At 44.2% G+C, this 21,523-nt stretch overlaps 1 protein-coding gene across 5 annotated transcripts in view; it reads left to right on the forward strand.

Annotated features, from left to right (window-relative positions):
* The window catches only part of LRRC4C (leucine rich repeat containing 4C), a 1,128,588-nt gene that overhangs the window by 865,972 nt on the left and 241,093 nt on the right, over window positions 1-21,523 (forward strand). The window contains exons 1-2 of one of the 5 annotated variants that reach the window (XM_073578600.1): window positions 19,879-20,554; window positions 20,638-20,902. The exons of 2 other annotated variants lie outside the window; for them this stretch is intronic. The gene's annotated coding sequence lies outside the window, so the exon portion shown is untranslated. Of the gene's footprint in view, window positions 1-13,265; window positions 13,968-19,878; window positions 20,555-20,637; window positions 21,160-21,523 lie in introns of those variants that run through there. 2 more of the 5 variants (XM_073578597.1, XM_073578603.1) reach the window with 2 other exon arrangements.

The raw sequence follows: 21,523 nt of genomic DNA on the forward strand, positions 1-21,523 counted from the left end.
CTGACATTAAGTGGATAGCCTGGTCTGTCTAGGAGAACCTCCGACATTAGGTGGATAGCCTGCTCTGTCTAGGAGAACCTCTGACATTAGGTGGATAGCCTGGTCTGTCAAGGAGAACCTCTGACATTAGGTGGATAGCCTGGTCTGTCTAGGAGAACCTCCGACATTAGGTGAATAGCCTGGTCTGTCTAGGAGAACCTCCGACATTAGGTGGATAGCCTGGTCTGACTAGGAGAACCTCTGACATTAGGTGGATAGCCTGGTCTGTCTAGGAGAACCTCTGACATTAGGTGGATAGTCTGGTCTGTCTAGGAGAACCTCCGACATTAGGTGAATAGCCTGGTCTGTCTAGGAGAACCTCCGACATTAGGTGGATAGCCTGGTCTGTCTAGGAGAACCTCCGACATTAGGTGAATAGCCTGGTCTGTCTAGGAGAACCTCGGATATTAGGTGGATAGCCTGGTCTGTCTAGGAGAACCTCTGACATTAGGTGGATAGTCTGGTCTGTCTAGGAGAACTTGCTACATTAGATGGATAGCCTGGTCTGTCTAGGAGAACTTCCTACATTAGGTGGATAGCCTGGTCTGTCTAGGAGAGCTTGCTACATTAGATGGATAGCCTGGTCTGTCTAGGAGAATCTCCGACATTAGGTGGATAGCCATGTCTGTCTAGGAGAACCTCTGACATTAAGTGGATAGCCTGGTCTGTCTAGGAGAACCTCCGACATTAGGTGGATAGCCTGATCTGTCTAGGAGAACCTCCGACATTAGGTGGATAGCCTGGTCTGTCTTGGAGAACCTCTGACATTAGGTGGATAGCCTGGTCTGTCTAGGAGAACCTCCGACATTAGGTGAATAGCCTGGTCTGTCTAGGAGAACCTCCGATATTAGGTGGATAGCCTGATCTGTCTAGGAGAACCTCTGACATTAGGTGGATAGTCTGGTTTGTCTAGGAGAACTTGCTACATTAGATGGATAGCCTGGTCTGTCTAGGAGAACTTCCTACATTAGGTGGATAGCCTGGTCTGTCTAGGAGAGCTTGCTACATTAGATGGATAGCCTGGTCTGTCTAGGAGAATCTCCGACATTAGGTGGATAGCCTGGTCTGTCTAGGAAACCTTCCTACATTAGATGAATAGTCTTGCTGTCAAGGACCCTCCTGCATTAGATGGACAGCCTGGTTTTGTCTAGGAGACACTCTACATTATATGAATAGCTTGGCCTGTTTAGGAGACCCTCTTCTATAAGATGGAATGCTAGGGCTGTCTAGATGACCCTCCTACATTAAATGGATATCCTAGCCTTTCTAAGAGACCGTCCCACATCAGATTAATAGCCTGATCTGTCTAGATGACCGTCCTGCATTAGATTGGAAGTGGAAAAAATGGAGATCCACTGGAGCTTCTGTTAGTAGGAGGGATCCCAATTTCTTTTTTCCTTTTTTTGATGAAGATGTTTACCAGCCAAAAAGGTAGATTTGCAGCAGTTACGCATTAAAAGGTTTAGATTCATTTTCTAATTTTGCTGTGATTACAAGTGAGCGCTCCAAGTGCAACATTTTCTATTCACATGCTAATAGTATAAAATATGATATCAAAAAGAAATAATGAGATAAAAAATATTAAAATTGTGCATACACTACATAACTCCTTTCAGCTGTATAAGGCCTCATCAGGTGTCTAGAGATTGGACCCTCACAAATTATTTATACTTGTAGTCTAAGATTGTGGGTGCAGTTTCCCACAAAAGACATCGACTCAGTCTTACTTTTTTCTACTAGGGATCTCTGATGCACAATGAAATGAGGTTATACAAAATTGAATAATAAAAGGATCAAAGACGCATTCTTAGAGGAAATATACATAAAACCCAAACCCCCAACTATAACATCGGATACAGCTGTATGCCGCTGTCATGCTCCTCCTGGTATATATTGGTCGTGGTCACGACGATCTGATTGCTGCCGTCCATCCTGAGTATTCTGTTTTAGCCTATTTTTGTATTTTTGTCGATGGTAACACAGAGGAGGTGCATCAGTTGGTCACCCCCACTATATCTCGCCGAAAGTACCACCCATCACGATCTCCCACCGCTAATACTGGAAGGAGCAACCAACCTGGGGTGGGTTTAATCTAACGCCAACTACCATCTCTAGAGAACGGACCATCCCCGCAATTCCTAGGTGCAAGGATGGGTTTTAGAAAGATGGGAAATTTGCATCACATGGCCTTTACTAAAGATGATCGTGAACAAGTCATAACCCAAACGGGCTAATTATGGTCTGAAACCTTGGTCAAAGTTATCTGCGCACACAAATCTCCGAGGGTGTCGAAACTTTTGTATCAGACCATTTTCCTTTTTGTAATTTTAGGGATATGTTGGGTCAGAAGGAAAGATAAGGAAGAAATAGCAAGCAACAATTTAGAAGAAAGTCATCCAAACATCTCAATTTAGGCAGGACCGGCCATCCATATGATGTACATGGGGGCCCCCAACAAATCAGACATGACCCTTATGTTTTCAGGGAAGATAAGTTGCTGCTATAGGAGTCTGCTGGCAGTGACTTTCCCCGCTCTCATTTATAAAACACATGATTGCTCGCATGAGGTGAGCATACACGTCTATGGAAAGGTTGGGCGAGACATCTGTCAATCATGCATAATTGTTTGATGTCTAGCATAGGAGATGTCGGACAGAGATAAGCAGTGAATTATAGTGGAGAAAGTGTGTGGGGTATCATAGAATAAAGTCTTGGAAGTCAAACTATAGTGTTCCCTAAAAATAGTAGGTTTTAGGGTGTGATTAAAATTTGATTGTCTAGGGTAGCACATTCCGGGGAACTGGTGCAGCACAAGAGAAATAGTGGGATATAAGGATATCTTCCTTTCTGAATTGTGACCCCATAATTTCTTACTACAAGCATAATATAAATTAGGAACCAAGAATGGGACAACATTATCATTCACTTCCACATGAAAAGAAAAGAAGAAGGAAATTGTCACAAAGTGACTGGCCCTGTGTGACACGACCCAGCAATCGGTCGGTCACTAAACAGCAAATAAACAAGGGAACACTGGGGACACAATTACAACAGTGAGCCCTGCGATAGGGAACGGGGAAATGGGCACCTCCTGCACTCTCCTGAGGCTGTGCCCTGGTCTATCCTGACATCCCTACACAGGTTCTTTCAACCTGTTGCCGAGCAGGATACCTTAGCCCTCACTTGCCCTGCACCTATCCCTCAATAGGGAATTGGTAAGTGCGGACACTGGTCCCACCGCTGCACTCATACTACACCATGGAAAGATAACAGATAAGGTAAGATAAACAACACTTAGCTTTCTCTGCTGCAATGCACCGAACAGCAGAGTAAGGCACCCAATCACAGCATTCAGCTGAAGCAGCACTGCACCAGAAAGATCCTTTCTTCAGCACGGTTGGTTTCCAAAGGACCTGTTATAACCAACAGTCAGCTGATGCACCAGGTGACCTTATATAGGAAGGTGGGAATGGTCATCACCAGCAGACTAACTAAACATGTAGTAACACCAGTGGCCACTGGGGGGAAAAACTGACATTAACCCCCGATGGCAGGAAAGGTAAAAAGTTTATATCTGAGAATGCAGATCTGACATAGATCCAAAAACGGATCGTGACAGAAATTAAATAAAAGCCGGATTCTCCAATTCTAGATGTGTCATGATTTTGATTCTTACTTTGGACGCCTCTGCTCAGTATTTGCCCTTTGGAGGGAGATAACACAGATAGGAATTGTGAGCTTCAAATGTATCGATACTAATGAATTCCCAGCACAAATTACTTAATTTCTCAGTCATTTAAAACCACCTGTGTGGAAAGAGAGATGCTCAAATCTTGGACACTTTCCAGCGTTTGAGAAATTGACAAAATGACTGAATTTAGCTAAACGAGGGGAAAAAATAGCACTGCACTTATTATTTCAGCACCGATATTATTTCATGAACAGTTAGGAAGAACACATTGTGTGAACTCAATAAAACGTGCACTTATCATGCAAAACCGGCCAAAAATGTATTTTTGTAACCAGCAGATCAGGCAGAACAGATTGGATGCACCAGATGCTGATATATTGCCAGATCAGAAACTTTAAATGAAAAAAGTAAACTTTAAAATAAATGTAGACTGAGTTCAAGCTGAATTTATATTTTATGTCTTCATTTTAACTTCAAATAAACAAGTAGAAAATGACCCAAGTGTTAAATCTTTTTTTTATCTGATTACAATCTTTTTCAAACACATTTTTTTATATTAAACATAATAAAATTCTTGTACTTTTCTCTCTGAGCTTCGTAATAGTCTGACAAGTTTTTTTCAATGAAACACAGGATACACCATTCGCAATAGGTGATGTCACAGCTCACATCCTCCTCCTCCTGTACAATGACTGATGACACCTCTATATACAGTAGATAACACAGGATCCACCAATCACAATAGGTGATGTCACAGCTCACCTCCTCCTGTACAATGACTGATAACACCTCTATATACAGTAAATAACACAGGATCCACCATTCACAATAGGTGATGTCACAACTCACCTCCACATTCTCCTGTACAATGACTGATAACACCTCTATAAACAGTAGATAACACAGGATACCCCATTCACAATAGGTGATGTCACAGCTCACCTCCTCCTCCTCCTCTACAATGACTGATAACACCTCTATATACAGTAGATAACACAGGGTCCACCATTCACAATAGGTGATGTCACAGCTCACCTCCTCCTCCAATACATTGACTGATAACACCTCTATATACAGTACATAACACAGAATCCACCATTCACAAGAGATGATGTCACAGCTCACCTCCTCCTCCTGTACAATGACTGATAACACCTCTATATACAGTAGATAACACAGGATCAACCGTTCACAAGAGATGATGTCACAGCTCACCTCCTCCTCCTGTACAATGACTGTTAACACTTCTATATACAGTAGAAAACACAGGATCCACCATTCACAATAGGTGATGTCACAGCTTACCTCCTCCTGTATAATGACTGATAACACCTCTATATACAGTAGATAACACAGGATCCACCAATCACAATAGGTGATGTCACAGCTCACCTCCTCCTGTACAATGACTGATAACACCTCTATATACAGTAAATAACACAGGATCCACCATTCACAATAGGTGATGTCACAACTCACCTCCACATTCTCCTGTACAATGACTGATAACACCTCTATAAACAGTAGATAACACAGGATACCCCATTCACAATAGGTGATGTCACAGCTCACCTCCTCCTCCTCCTCTACAATGACTGATAACACCTCTATATACAGTAGATAACACAGGGTCCACCATTCACAATAGGTGATGTCACAGCTCACCTCCTCCTCCAATACATTGACTGATAACACCTCTATATACAGTACATAACACAGAATCCACCATTCACAAGAGATGATGTCACAGCTCACCTCCTCCTCCTGTACAATGACTGATAACACCTCTATATACAGTAGATAACACAGGATCAACCGTTCACAAGAGATGATGTCACAGCTCACCTCCTCCTCCTGTACAATGACTGTTAACACTTCTATATACAGTAGAAAACACAGGATCCACCATTCACAATAGGTGATGTCACAGCTTACCTCCTCCTATACAATGTCTGATAACACCTCTATATACAGTAGATAATACAGAATCTGACATTCAGAAGAGATTATGCTACAGCTCACTTCCTTCCTCTCCTATACAATGATGGATGCTACCTATATATACAGTAGATAATACAGGATCCACCATTCACAATAGGTGATGTCTCAGCTCCCCTCCTCCTGTACAATCACTGATAACTAGTGATGAGAGAGCATGTTCGTCACTACTCTGTACTTGCCCGAGTATCGCTATACTCGCAGTACTCGGTGAGCACCGAGCATTTCCGGGATTATGGTTGGTTCTCTGCCCTGCAAGTTTGCCGCTCTTTAGAGCACCAATCAACATGCAGGGATTGTCTGCCATGCACTGTAATGCCGCAGCCATCTCTGATGTGGTATTACAGTGATTGACTGTCCACACAGCGTCATCAGGGGTATAAGAGACTGGACGCTGCCCTGCTCGGCGCATTCAGCTTCGGAACCAGACTGTGTAGGGCAAGCTACTGCTGAGATAGGGACGGATTTGTGCTTTTATTTGTTAGTGTGGGTATACCATCATAGAATCCACATATCCAGCAAAACTAACAGTCCTTCTAAGGACTAATTACAGGGTATATAGATTGCAGTGCTAGGTAGGCAGGGAGTGTATGTGGGTATATACACATCAGTGCAAGGCATGCAGGCATTGTATGTGGGTATATAGATATCACTGCATACATCAAGAGGGTTCATTCCATTACTATCTGCTGCCTATCCAATATACGATCTATCTGTGGGCTACAAATTGTGGCATTTCAGGCCTACATTCTACTGTTTTTGCTGTAGCTTACCTTAGTCATTGACACCAGTTTGATAGCCAAAAACAAATTTTTACCTACAGTCCAGCTATTTTAAAGTGTGGCTTTCCCTCACACGGATCACATACAAGTTCACTGCCAATTCAGCCATTTGTAGTGAACGTGAAAAATAAAAATATTGTAGTCCATTTAAAATGGGCAAGGCGCTTGGCAAGGGACGGGGAAGTGGACGTGATGGTGATGGTGCATGCAGACGCCAAGGACGTGGGGAAGCTGAAATTGTGCCACAACAAACACCCACAACTTCGCGCCCGCCCTTCATGACCCAATTACTAGGGGCCTGCAGCAGGACATCACTATTGAAACCAGAGCAGTGCAATACTGTTGTTGGTTGGTTAGTGGATAATGCTTCCAGTCAGTTTGCCACCTCCACCACCACCTTCCACACAGTCAAGTCTTAGTAGCTGTGAGTCTAGACCACATATTCCTTACCCTGATCCTCTTTTTTCCCACCATGCTAAGTGCCCGGAGACAACTGATCCCACATTTGGACACTCCGAAGAGCTGTTCACTTTTCCATTTACAGATTCAGGCTTCTCGCCCAGTCCACTAGAAGGGAGGCAAGATGAAATCACATGTATCGATGCCCAAGTATTTGAGCAGCCACGGTCACACGAAGGCGACGGTGGGAACATGTCACAAGAGATGGACGATAATGAGACAAAATTGCCAGCAAATTAGCAGCAAGTCAGGAGGAAGACCAGGGTGCGGAAGTAGAAGCCGAAATGGTGGGTGATATAGTAACCGACCCAACCTGGCAGGAGGACATGCAGAGCGAGGACAGCAGCACACAGGGGGAGGGAGGCATAGCACCCCAACAGGCACGAAGACGCAGTGTGGTGGCTGCAGACAGAAGGCAGGCAACCGTTACTCGTAACACTAACACGATGGAAGTTGGCAGTACAACTGTTAGATCTTCCTGATTCTGGCTGTTTTTTAAAGACTCTGCGGATAACCCCAAACAGGCCATTTTCACCACTTTCCATGCCCGCATCAGCAGGGGTAGCAAAACTAACAGCCTGACCACCACCAACATGATTAGGCACATGGCAACAAAGAGCCCGACTTTGTGGGCCGAACTCCAGTCTCCAGGAACATAGTCTGTGGGTGAAAACACTGCTTCTTCCACTGTTGTGCATGCATGCTAATCCCCTGTCCACGGTGCATGCGAAGATGCCTCCTGCCCTGCAGCTGCCGTTGCCCACAGTCAAATAGCACCATCAAGCACGTCCACGTCCTTGTCCCAGCGCAGCCTTCAGTTGTCCATACCCCAGTCAATGGAATGCAAGCGTAAATACGCAGCCAATGCCCCACAGATCACAGTACTAAACTTGCACATTTCTCGTCTGCTTGTGGTTGAAATATTGCCTTTTAGTCTTGTGGAGATGGAAGCTTTCCGCAACCTGATGGCGGCCATCCTAAGGTACTTGGTCCCCAGCCGCCACTATTTCTCCCGTTGTATCGTCCCGGCATTACACAAGCATATGTCCCTTAACATTACCTGTGGCGTGAACAATGCTGTTACTGGGAAAGTTCACCTAACCACACACATGTGGACAAGTACTTGCAGACAGGGACGCTACATCTCGCTGACAGCACACTGGGTTAACATAGTAGAAGCCGGGACCCAGACAGACCTTGGAATGGAACACGTCCTCCCGACGCCGAGGATTGCGGGCCCTACGTCAATCAGGGTTGCCCCCACAGTCTACAGCTCCTGCACCACCTCCTCTTCAGCCTCCATCTCTGAAATGAGCACATCAGTCACAAGCTGGAAGCATTGCAGCACTGCCTCAGCCAAGCGTCAATAGGCTGTGCTGAAGCTAATCAGATGAGTGGCTGACACCTCTGAACTTACAGCCAGGCATTGTTATGTGTGACAATGTTCGGAACCTGGTGGCTGCTCTGAGGCGAGGCGAACTGACACACGTACCATGCCTGGCCCATGTGCTTGACCTCGTTGTTCAACGGTTTCTCAAAAGCTACCCGGAGCTGCCGGATCTGCTTGTCAAAGTACACTGCCTGTGTGCTCATTTTAGAATGTCAGCTCCAGCTTCTGCCACCCTTGCCATGCTTCAGCAGCGTTTGCAGCTCACCAACTGGTGTGTGATGTCCCCACGAATTGAAACTCAACACTGCAGATGTTGGAAAGGATTTGTGAGCAGAAGAAGGCAGTTGTTGACTACCCGTATCAACAAGGCCATCGGTATTCAGTTCAGAATCCACACATAAGACCTCAGGAGTGGACATGGATGTCAGACCTATTTACCATCCTACAAAACTTTGAGGAGTTCACCAAGATGGTGAGCGGCGATTATGCCATAATTAGCGTCACCATCCCGCTTCTCTGTCTTCTGAAACACTTTCTGCTCACAATCAAAGAGGATGCATTGCAGGCAGAGCACGAGGACATGGAGCAAGGAAGCATACAGGGTAATTACACACAGTCCAGCCTCATGTAATCACAAAGTGGATTGGCTGACAATGAGGAAGAGGAGGAGGAAGAACAGGAGCTACTTTCGTGCGCTATAGACAGTACAACAAGCACATCTGTCATACCGTTTGTTCACCGTGAATGGACTGATGACAGGGAGGAGGAAAATAAGAGCATGGTCATTCGTCCTCTTGGTGAGGACACGGAATCTTGCCTGTTAGCAGTCTGCCAAGCATGGCTGACTTTATGTTGCGCTCCCTTTCCCATGACCCTCGTATTGTCAAAATTTTGGCTGACAGTCCGTGGTTGGTGACACTTCTAGACCCACGCTACAAGGAGAGATTTCAATCTCTTCTTCCAGAGGCAGACAGGAGTGCTAAAATGGTGCAGTACCAGAAGGCACTTGTTGCGAAATTATTAAAAAAATTCCCATCTGAAAACGCTGACGGCAGATGTGACAGTTCGTTGGACAACCAAGGAGTACAGGCAAGAGAGACATAACTCTAATCCAGCCGAGGCTAGAAAACACTGGCAAAGTTCCGTTTCTGGGAGAGTTTTCTCAGACCCTCCCATTGCCCTGGCCCAGAGGCGCGGGGTAATGTCACAAGGAATGGAATGTTTTGGAAGATGCTGAGTGAGTACCTCGCTGACCGTACCAACGTCCTCCAAAATTCCTCTGTGCTTTTTAGTTATTGGGTCTCAAAGCTAGATACGTGGCATGAACTGGCTCTCTACGCCTTGGAGGTCCTGGCATCTCCTGCCACAAGCTTTTTGTCAGAGCGGGTTTTTAGTGCCGCTGGTAGAATTATAACTGATAAGCGCTTCCACCTGTCAACTTAAACTGCACAGGCTGACTCTTATAAAAATGAGCAAGGGCTGGATTGGGGCATACTTCTGTAGCCCACCGACTGATAACAGCGAAACATAACCTCAAATACAGTGTCTTTTTTTGTGAGGTATATTCCCATGTACCTCTTCACATAGAAACATGGGTATACGCTTCCTGATTTTGGCTATTTGGTGTCCCCCTCCTCCTTCTCCTCATCCTCATCCTCCATCACCACTAGAACACGAGGGTGACAGTGGTCCATGATGCAACAGCCACTAGAAATTTTTGCAAGGGTGTTTATGATTCCCGTTCCAAAAATGTTTACATTCTATGTTGAGGTGTCCACCCCAGGGGAAAATGTTTTTCATCCTTTACACTTAGTGTATGGGCATTACAAGTATAGGAGACCCGCTCCTGTAAACTGGGAAAACAGTTTTAGTAGGCCATGCTCCACGTCTCTTCTGACACCACCACTAGATCACCAGGGTAATCGTGGTCCGTGATGCAACAGCCACTATACTTTTTTGCATGAATGTTTATGATGGTCATCAAAAAAAAAAAAAAAATTTACACAATAGGTTGAGATGTACCCCCAGGGGGAAATGTTTGTCAGTCAATAAACTTAGTGTATGGGCATTACAAGTATAGGAGACCCGCTCCTGTAAATTGGGAAAACATTTTGCGGAGACCATCCTCCCCTTTATTCATTGTGGGATTGGAGTGTGTGCAACTTATGGGCAGACCTTGTTTTCACCTCATGGGCAAACTTTAGGTGACTTAAAAAAAATCAGAATGGGAACTTTGGTTTTCCTATGGCCATCGAGGTCGTGGGTTCAAAGGCTAATTGGGGTGTGTGTAAATTTGGTGTGGGGCAGGTCTTGCATTCAATGCATATTCTAACAGTATGGGAGTACCAAATGAATACTGGAAACTATGGTTGCATGTGGTCATTCATTACGTCTGTTCAATGGGATGTTGGGGTGCGTCCAAATTTCGGGCAGCCCTGCCACTCACTGCATATGCAATAACAGTAGAAAAGACCCAATGTTTAATAATGGGAACAACAAAGCATAGCCGGCTGATGGGTCTCTAAAAGTAGGCTCTGTGACTATAAGATTCACTCCTTCATAAATGAAACAGGATGTGTCTGATGAGGTGTCACACACCACGTGGCCAAATAAGGTTGTGTAACACCTCTTTAGGACTACCACAGTACTCTGGGTGTTATGGGGGTCTCACCTCTCTAGGGCGCTGTGCCTCCACCCGAATCTTGATTGGAGCTCTGTCTCTGGGGCTGCAGAAGGACAGTCATCTTCTGCCAGGGGCTGATTCAGGAAGCCCCTGCCACAGCTCGGTACACACTCAGGAAACAGGAGTAAAACAGCCTAACAGATTTATTGCTATGCAGCAGAATTGAGGTGGGTTTAAAGGAATAAACATACAATGCAATTAACGGTGCTCTATAAAAGTCATATACACATCACAATCTAATTCAACTCCAACCCTGCAAATATAACATGGCAGGTTCCCCCTCTTTTGTATTGACTCAGTCCAAATGTTGGGGCCCAGTTGCCACGGATGTTGGCGTGCAAAGTAGCAACCGTGGGTGCACTTAGATGAATGTTGCTGTCAATAGTCTAGGTTGCCATGTACTCACTGTAAATAACGCTGATAGAACCACAAGTCTCAGAAGGGCACTCACTGTGTCTCTAACAGTCGGGGGATTCTTTGGACTCCAGCTGGGGGCTGCAGGATTTAGACCTTTATGCGATGGGAGTGCCGGCAGGACTGTCTGGATCTTTGCTCTCTCCAGCAACATGGGTATCTCCGCGGGGTCCCCCACACTCTGCAACTTAGGGGAATCAAGATCCACACCGCTCTGTCTCTCATAGCAAGCAGCAGACACGTTCTCCCTCATCTGCACATTTACTTTCACTTTCTTCACAGCGTCCTCCCCAAGTCCCTTCTTCTCTCTTCTTCTATTATCTCACTGAAACAAGGGTACCTGGGAATTGTAGTCTTCTGCCACTCAGGAGGAAAACGATTAGTGTCTGTAGGTCCCAGTTTAACAGCCACTGCAAAACTTTTCTTAGGGTCCGTAAGTTCCAATGTCGGTAGATGCTCTGACAATTTCCTGTGCAGGTGTTACAGTTGTAAACTGTTAAAGTGACATTTTCCAGTGAATGCATTTATATTGGTTGAAAGCAGTGGTAAAGTTGAAAAACGCATCAAAAACGCTATGTGTGAGCATATCCAAAGTGGTGGAGGAAAAGTTTTGTTTTGGGTTATTTTGTCTTATATAAAAGTCATTACCCTGGAAAGGATGTTCCTTAACATATTTCCCAGAAAAATCCATTTTGGTTTCGTTTTTGTATGTTTTTTGGTGCACCTGTAAAAATGGCGTAAGACTCTGACAACATTGTTCACAGCTGTGACCTGGGAGTCAGAAATGCTTCCAAGGGCATTCCCCATGATGTCCCCATGTCATTTGAGCAGTTTCCATAATTTCAGACATTTTTAGACTTTAGAAGGACCCCAGGGAGGATTGTAGTAAAGATACTCTGTTTTTACGTAGACTTACATTGGGCTCGTTGCTCGGGTCGAGTACCCGAGTATTCCAATTTGCTCGACCCTGTGTTCAATGAGTGACAACACCTCTATATAGAGTAGATAACACTGGATCCACCATTCACAATAAGTGATGCAACACCCTCACCTCGTCCTCCTCCTCCTGTACAATGACTGATAAACCAGGCACTGCTCATCACCTGACCAATATAATCCCAACAGTGAAACATGGTGGTGGCAGCATCATGCTATGGGGTTGTTTTTCAGCTGCAGGGACAGGATGACTGGTTACAATTGAAGGAAACATGAATGTGGCCAAGTACAGAGATATCCTGGATGAAAACCTCTTCCAGAGTGCTCTGGACCTCAGACTTGGCCGAAGGTTCACCTTCCAACAAGACACTGACCCTAAGGACACAGCTAAAATAACAAAGGAGAGGCTTCAGAACAACTCTGTTACCATTATTGACTGGCCCAGCCAGAGCCCTGACCTAAATCCAATTGAGCATCTCTGGGGAGACCTGAAAATTGCTGTCCACCAACGTTCACCATCCAACCTGACGGGACTGGAGGGGATCTGCAAGGAAGAATGGCCGAGGATCCCCATATCCAGGGGTGAAAAACTTGTGGCATCATTCCTAAGAAGACTCATGGCTGTACTAGCTCAAAAGGTGCTTCTACTCAATACTGAGCAAAGGGTCTGAATACTTATGACCATATGAGATTTCAGTTTTCTTTTTAATAAATTTGAAAAAATGTCTACATTTCTGTTTATTTTCAGTCAAGATGGGGTGCAGAGTGTACATTAATGAGAAAAAATAATTTTTTTTGAATTTACCAAATGGCTACAATGAAACAAAGAGTGAGAAATTTAAAGGGGTTTGAATACTTTCCGTACCCACTGTATATAGGACTCCGTACTGTGACATCATATCCAGGGGCTTTGGGACAGATTTTAAATGTGTAGTTTGAGTTCCCACGGCTGTTTGACAGCAGCAACACATGCCTGGAGTTCGTTTTTGTTAGGCAGTCCTTACATCTGTTGCGATTGTCGAACAGCCGCGGGAACGTGAACATATTTTTCTAGCAAGCCAAAGACATTCAGTTAGCACCCGAGGATGCTCGGATAACACGTTATCTGAGCAAGTTTGCTCATTACTAGACTTCTTTGCTCCATAGCTCCTCCTTCTCAGGGGTGGGGCCTCAACCCTTTGCATAAATTAAATTATAATATTCAATGATCAGGACTCAAGCTCACATCTCAATGTTCAAAGGCAGCAGCTTTAGCTGTGAGCCACAGCCCATAATAGACATATGTGAATTTGGTAATCCTGACCTGTATTGCAGACAGTGAACCCAGAATCAGATTATGCAGGTACATAGAGATACATTGTATATTTCAATGTATTTATGTGCCCTGAAGAAACAATCAGATTTTTGTTTTGTTCCTATAAAACTGCTAAAAATAATTAATTTTATTTTTTTGAGTCTCCCCTGTAATCAAACCCACAACATTACAGGCACCTCCTGATGAAACTGCAGAGGCGGTGAAACGCGCGTCGGGGTGTGTTACAGGTCCCATCCACCTGGGTGGCAGCAAGACTACAGGTACACTGGTATTTTTTCATATGGCGATTCTTTTTGTGTACCTCTTGTTATGGTAATATGTTGCATCTTGCTGGTTACTTTTAGGCTGCATATTCAGTACAGTAATATATAATAGATCTGTGCTGCGCCTTATTTAGGTGCAGGGTGCCTTTATTCAGTTTGTCTCCAATCCACAAACTATGAGTTTACTGGTACTAGGGTGAAGTATTTCTCTCCCCCTTTCTATACTCTGTATTGTATTTATTAAGATATGGTGTTGTATGATATTTACTTTTTATCTATGGTGCAATAAAATTTGTTATATTTTGGGATCTTGTTCCTTCGTTTTTCTCTTTTGGTATATTGTTCTATATGTGAAGGGATTATTATTGAACATAATTTGAGGTTTATATTTGTTTGGAACATTACAGGCAGGAGCTAAAGCAATTGAGACACAAGATTTGGTGAAGTAATGGGGAGAAGTTTGTACACTTGATCTGTATTGCAGGCTCTGACTCCGCAGGCATCTTGTACTGATACATTGTACACAGCAGTGTATTTCTATGTATTTGTATTCTAGAGGGAGAACAAAAGAGAATTTTTTATCCAACAAAATTACTTAAAAATAATGAAAAACATTTAACATCATGTCACCTTTAATGCGCTTTTAAAAAAAAAAAAAAAAAAAATAATAATGAACATCACAAGTCAGTAAATAGCATGGACACATTTGTATCCCTGTAATCGTAACGACCCATAAAACAATGGGATCAGATTATTTATGGGAATTCGTAAATGATGCAAATAAAAAGTTGTGATTGATATTTTTTTTTCTATTAAACCTATTAAAAATGTAATACAACTGTAACGCTGAGGTCGTGTTCACATGGAGAGTAAACTCCGCCTTAGAGATTCGTGGCCTCCCGTCCAGCCACCACTGACCTGGACACAATTTGCTGCTCCTCAATACACACGCCACATCATTTGTCCATGTTTCTGATCTTCAAAAGTTGGGAAGTGATGGTGCAGTTATCCTCATCACACAGATAAGGTATAGCATTAATCCTTGAGCATACCCCTTTAAGAGCCTGGATCCACCATTAGTCATGTTGGTGCTCTGGTGGGCTTCTCAGACCCTGAATACCCCCCACACTCCACAATGGCTTCCTATAATAACCTCTCTGCAGTGCATTGTATGTGGATTGCGAGCAGAGCATCTGATCTATGGTAAATGGCAGAAGTCGGGGCGATCAGGGATTTTCTCGCCATAATCCGCTGCTATGGTGTAATATGATGCAATTAGTAAATGAGATATTCCCGCTTCCTAAACCTTCCATAAACATTCTCAGTAATTCACGGTGAAGCATGCTTTTCTCCGACATGAGAACCTTCTCCTCGCACAGAGCCGGGGGCAGCACTGTCATGTGAGCATGTGAGAGAGTTCACACGTATGCTGTATACTCATCCGTCAGCATACGCCAACCTAATGGAGCTGTCAGCTGTCCCAGAGGCGACGAGCAAACATCCAAAACCGCAGTCACAAGAACAGCGCTCTGCTGAGTCCAGGGATGTCCAGAGCGACATCTACAAAATGTCATCATCACCGGTCATCAGAGCTACATCTATAGAACAAATGTGATCTATGGAACAGCAGAGAACACTGCAGATACAATGTAACAATGTCAGGAGATCTATCTATTACCTATGTATGTATGTATCTATCTATCATTTATCTCTATCTATTATCTATTTATCTATCTATCTATCTCTATCTATCTATATATATATACATACTGATAGGGAATTTAGATTGTGATCCCCATCGGGGATAGCAATGATTATGTGTGCAAACTGTAAAGCGCTGGGGAATATGTTAGTGCTATATAAAAATAAAGATTATTATTATCTATGTATCTATCTATTGGGTGGCACGGTTGCTCAGTGGTTAGCACTGCAGCTTTGCAGCACTGGGGTCCTGGGTCCAAATTCCACCAAGGACAACATCTGCAAGGAGTTTGTATGTTCTCTCCATGTTTGCGTGGGTTTCCTCCGGGTTCTCCGGTTTCCTCCCACATTCCTAAGACATACTGAGAAGGAATTTAGATTGTGAGCCCCATCGGGGACAGTGATGATAATATGTGCAAATTGTAAAGCGCTGCGGAATATGTTGGTGCTTTATAAATAGATTATTGTTATCTATTTAACATATATATCTATTATCTATAATCTATTGTGAGGCAGTGACCGGTGTCCTATGTGAGGGTCGCTATGTGTCCCCCAGGATATGCTCAGAAGCATATTAGATCCTCTGGAGTGCCTTGTGGTCACAGCAGGACACCTGTGGGTCACAAGGCAGAATAAAAGTAAGCATGAACCTGGTTAAGTTATTTTGACCAAGGAGTTGTTCAGGAAAACCCGATAAGGGTTTTTATTTTTTAAACTGACTACAGGAAGGTAGTGGGGCCGATCCATTTCCTCCAGGCCGAATCTTACCAGTGGCCCATGGCCACAGAATCTAGGAGAGAGGAAAAAAAACCCTGCAGGAGGGTTTGGGTGTGTCACTGTTGGTCTTGGAAGCGGACTGAGCAGGAGGCTTTCGCAGAGCTCTTTCTGTGTGAGGCAACTCAGTGCCCAGCAGAGCCTAAAGCCTGGCACCCCAGCGTATATGGTGGTGTAGTCGTTCACGGCAACTGATCGTGGTGGACTGTCTTTGCTTTTCCGGCTGCGTACCGGAGGACCAGTTTACTTTCTGTTTGTGAGTATGCGATACATTAAACAAGACTTTCTTTTTGAACTTTTCTGGGTCACTGCACAGCAAGGATACCGCTGCACTACACTATCATCTATCTATCTAACTTTCTACCATCTATAATCTATATATCTATCATCTACTATCTATTATCTCTCTATCTATTATCTCTCTATTTATTATCTATTTATCATATGTCCATTATCTATTTTCTATCTCTTTAGATCAGTGGGAATAGATTCTCCTGGAAGTGGCCATCATGTGTAATAACAGAAGGTGCCCATCATACAGTGCAGAGCTAGAATACGTTGTGGTTATCCTGACCTGACCAAATTGTTTAAAATCATCTAACTTGAAAAAAAAAGAAATGTCTACCTATAGCAGAGTTGTGCTGCTCGGTGTAGTTGCGCTGAGGTTGTTATTGGACACAAGTCATGGCGACATCCCAGTGAATTGGCCGTAAGACTGTAGATAAATAAATGCACCACAGCTAATCAGGGCGGGGGTCGTGTTAGTCAGTGCTAAACTAGATCGCAATATATTCTGGCCACTGGCTGACAGCCGCCACCGAGGGTCTTGATCCCAGATTTGCATTATTATCATATTACCCATTATGTCTTCAATCTGAGGCTCCCCTATTGTTGCGTAACTGCAACTCCCAGCATGCCAGGACTGCCATATGCTAGGAATTGTAGCTTCACAACAGCTGGGACAGTCACAGTTTGGAGGCCAATTCCGTATATTATATGCTAGCACTGTTAGTGTAAGAAATATTGATTGTTGTCTGTATTATATTTCTATCTAGCAAAAAGCATTATTACTTTTAAAATACTGCAATACATATTTCTGCCACTAGTTGGCATCTTAGAGTTGTACATCATACTTATAGAAGGTCACAGACAACTTCACGCTAACAGCGCACCCTGTGGTCAGGAGAGGTATTACATAAAAATTCAGAATCCGGAGGGAGCTTACTGGAACATGGAGAGAACACAAACTTCTTGCAGATATTGTCTTTCGTGGGATTTGAACCCAGGACTACAGCGCTGCAAAGCAACAGTACTAACCACTAAGACGATATGTTGACCCTATAGGATGCTTGAAGACGTCTACCCTTCACCCGGGTAGCCGGATATCAACTTCTGGGCAGATCATAATGGCTGCCCGTTTTTATCTCATCAGTGGTTGGAGTCTATCACAAATTCTGGCTTTTGTTTGTCATTTTTTGAGGATCGACCATAGTTTCTCTTTGGGGTTGAGATCTGGGGAGTTTCCCGGCCATGGATCCAAAATGTCAACATTTTGCTCACCGAGCCACAAGGTTCTCACTTTTGCCTTGGGACCTGGTCTCCATCGTACTGGAAAAAGCATCATCACCACATTGTCCTGGATGATGGGAGCAGTTGTTCTTGAAGGATGTTTAGATCCCCTTCTTTATTCTTGGTCGTGGTCTTAGGTAAAAGTGTTAAAGGGAATCTGTCACCTATTTTTTCGACTATCAGCTGCCGGCACCGCCATCAGGGGCTTATATACAGCATTCTGTAATGCTGTACATAAGCCCCCGATGTAACCTGAAAGAGAAGAAAAACGAGTTATATTATACTCACCCAGGGGCGGTCCGGGTCCGGTTTTGGTTCGATGGGTGTCGCGGTCCGGTCCGGTACCTCCCATCTTCTAATGACATCCTCTTCTTTGCTTCCTGTCGCAGCTCCGGTGCAGGCGCACTTCTCTGCCCTGTTGAGGACAGAGCAGAGTACTGCAGTGCGCAGGCGCCGGGAAAGGTCAGCGAGGTCCGGTGCCTGCGCACTGCAAGACTCTGCTCTGCCCTCAACAGGGCAGAGCAGAGGGCCTGCCCAGGAGCCGCAACGAGGAGCAAAGAAGAGGACGTCATCGTTAGAAGATGGGAGGCGCCGGACCGGACTGCGACACCCTTTGGACCAAAACCGGACCTGGACCGCCCCTGGGTGAGTATAATATAACTCGTTTTTCTTCTCTTTCAGGTTACATCGGGGGCTTATCTACAGCATTACAGAATGCTGTAGATAAGCCCCTGATGGTGGTGAAAATAGGTGACAGATTCCCTTTAATGAACCCCCTCCATGGATGAGAAACCCCCACACATGAAGGGTCTCAGGAGGCTTTACTGTTGGCACATACTGGACTCATGGAAGTGTCACCTTTTCTTCTTTGGATAGTCATTCTTCCAGTTATCCCAAACCATCTAAAGGGGCTTCATTGGAGAAATAACTTTGCAGGGAACACAGGAATCAGACGGCAGAGGACGAGGTAAGGTTATTTCTCTGATGAAGCCCCCCTTCAGACTGATCAAAGCACTATTCTCTTTCCAATATTGTGGAGAGGTAGGGTAGAAGACATCCACTAGACTTAACCAAGAAGTCATGCCAAATAAACAGGCCTGGTGCCAAACGGCGTCCCACCGTATGTCCTACAATCCCAGCAGTGCAGTAGTCATTCTGCATGGGATATGAAGGAGTTAAGACTATTCTCCAGACGTGGCGTACAGCGCAGATGTGTTGACGATGATGATTTACGTCATTTTTCTTTTATTTTCCGCCTTCTATTTTTATATGATTTGGTTTCGATCCAAGCTTTAGTGAGACGAGGAGATAATAAAGCAGCCAGACTACATGTCCCAGCATGCCAACTGATAATTTTAATGTTGCTGTGATTCCAATATGCATTATTTACCTTCTAGAGGTCAATAGATACAATACGGGCAATTATCTGTGCTTCTTTGGAGTTATGCTGGTAGATGTAGTTCTTGCAGCTAAAATCTAAAGGTTTCCCCTTATTTAAGATTTGCTGCTTATTTCTATTCCAATTTAAAGCTTACCTTGATCGAAGTGTAGAAAACCCGGCTCTGACAACAACACATGTGTATATCTGTCTCTAAGACACAAGTTTGTGGGCATTGAGTCCTGCAGTTCCCCACAGTGACAGGTAGGTGGCAGCCCTGCACTGCCAGTTGGCTTCATTCCCTTATTCAAAGACATCAAGTGTTAATGCAATTGACCAATCAGTGCAAAGATGATGGGAGGTAATTGGGTAATTGTATTTTATTCATCACAAGCAGAGAAAAGGAGGAAAAAAAAGTGGGAGAGGGAGGTGAAGAGGAAAAAAAGGGGAAAAAAAAGGGAAAGCGGATAGGAAAAGGTTGATGGAAGAGGGGGGAGGAATGTGGGGGGGAGGAGGGAGTCGGAGAAAGAAGCAAAGCTTCACTAGATGTGAAATCTGAAATTGCAATAAGGAGTTATTGCAAGATCCATGTTCATCTGGCCGGAGACTGTGGAGTAAAGGAAGCTCTGCTGCATGAATTGTGCATTTCTCTGCTGGAACAAGGAACTATAAGCACCTGATTTTTGGATATGCTGTAGAATTAAGTAGTTTTTTTTTTCTCCTGTTTTCCTGAGTGGAGGGGGTTGAGCAGAAAGAGAAGGAGCAGCGCACACAGTTCCAGCAGGATTTGCCTGAATTAGAAGGATCCACTGGTTGACACATCACAGGCATGGATTGGGGCAGTAGTTTGCAGATGGTGAATGCAGAATTTGATGGAGAATCCTAAATTAAGTCCCTCCGACAAGGCACCCCATGTGGAGACAGATCTTGCTCAATTCAGGTTTTTTTTAATTTTTTTTTTGCTATCCCAAGATCATCATCAACCAGGGGAATGATATGAAAAATCCACCAGGTGCTTCCAAGCAAGGCTGAAGGATTTATGGCAGGCTGCATCTCTCAGCGAATGTGATATCATGAAATTGCAGAGGAGGCTGAGCAGAAGGAGAACACTGAATGCCTGGAGTTTGGGCATCAGGATTACAGGATCCAAGAAATAGGCAGGGTGAGAAAAAGAAGCCACCATGCAGAGCTGCACTGGGCTGTGATTGGAAATTTAATCAGATCTTTTTTTTTTTTTTTGGAAAGGGTGAAAGTTTCTTTATCGGGATTTGGCTGGACGTAGACAAGCCCGATGAGTTATGGTGCGCAGGGAAGCTGTGGGATAACTATGAAGATTGGAGGCTTCGTATGGACCAGCGATGGATTGGATTTTAAGGCACAACCCAAGAGGTGCAGACTGAGGGTTTCATCACTGTCCTTCTCCCTTGGACACCTTGTGAAGGGACCTCAGGTGGAGGGAGCTGCTTTGGTTTAATTTCAGCACCTTGGACAGCGAAAGTTTGAAGAACAGGTCTACTCTTCCTATATCTTGGTCTTATGTTTTTTAATTATTATTTTTTAGGGGATGGGTATATATATTTTTTTTTACGAACCCTGTAAAATAATCCATGAAGTTGCAGGTAGAGTTGAATGAACACGTTGAGCTGGAATACTACTAATCTGGGGGTATGTCACGGCTACTTGTGCCAACATTGGCTCCAATGGTCAATTTCCGGTCCTTCAGCTCTAAAATATCCTGGATGTTCACCTGGATCCTGTCCTGACACAGTAGGTACCTCTTCTTAGCTGCAAATCTGGGCTTGGGGAAAAATAAACCCCAAAATGGGATATTTTGCAAGAAAAAAACAAAAGGGTGGGTTTTTGGGGGTTGAATGTTTGGATTTGTAGGAGAATGCATGCACAGGGGTAATATTAGGTCCAGTGAGGATGTTAATCTTTTAGTCCCTGCATGTGCCTTTGCACCTGTAGCCTACAGCTGCATTAAATATGCATGGATTGTGGTGGAGGTGATGCTACTGCCTTGTCTTACCTATTAAATACATGCAGTGTAGCAGAGTATGGGTGCCCCCCTATCCGCTACTGGTCCCCCCCTTGTCTCCAAAGATGGCATGTGATGAGCATAATAATGGTA

Source organism: Dendrobates tinctorius, unplaced genomic scaffold (genome assembly GCF_039654945.1).
Source record: "Dendrobates tinctorius isolate UK_male_01 unplaced genomic scaffold, ASM3965494v1 ptg000059l, whole genome shotgun sequence".
Classification (NCBI taxonomy): Eukaryota; Metazoa; Chordata; class Amphibia; order Anura; family Dendrobatidae; genus Dendrobates; species Dendrobates tinctorius.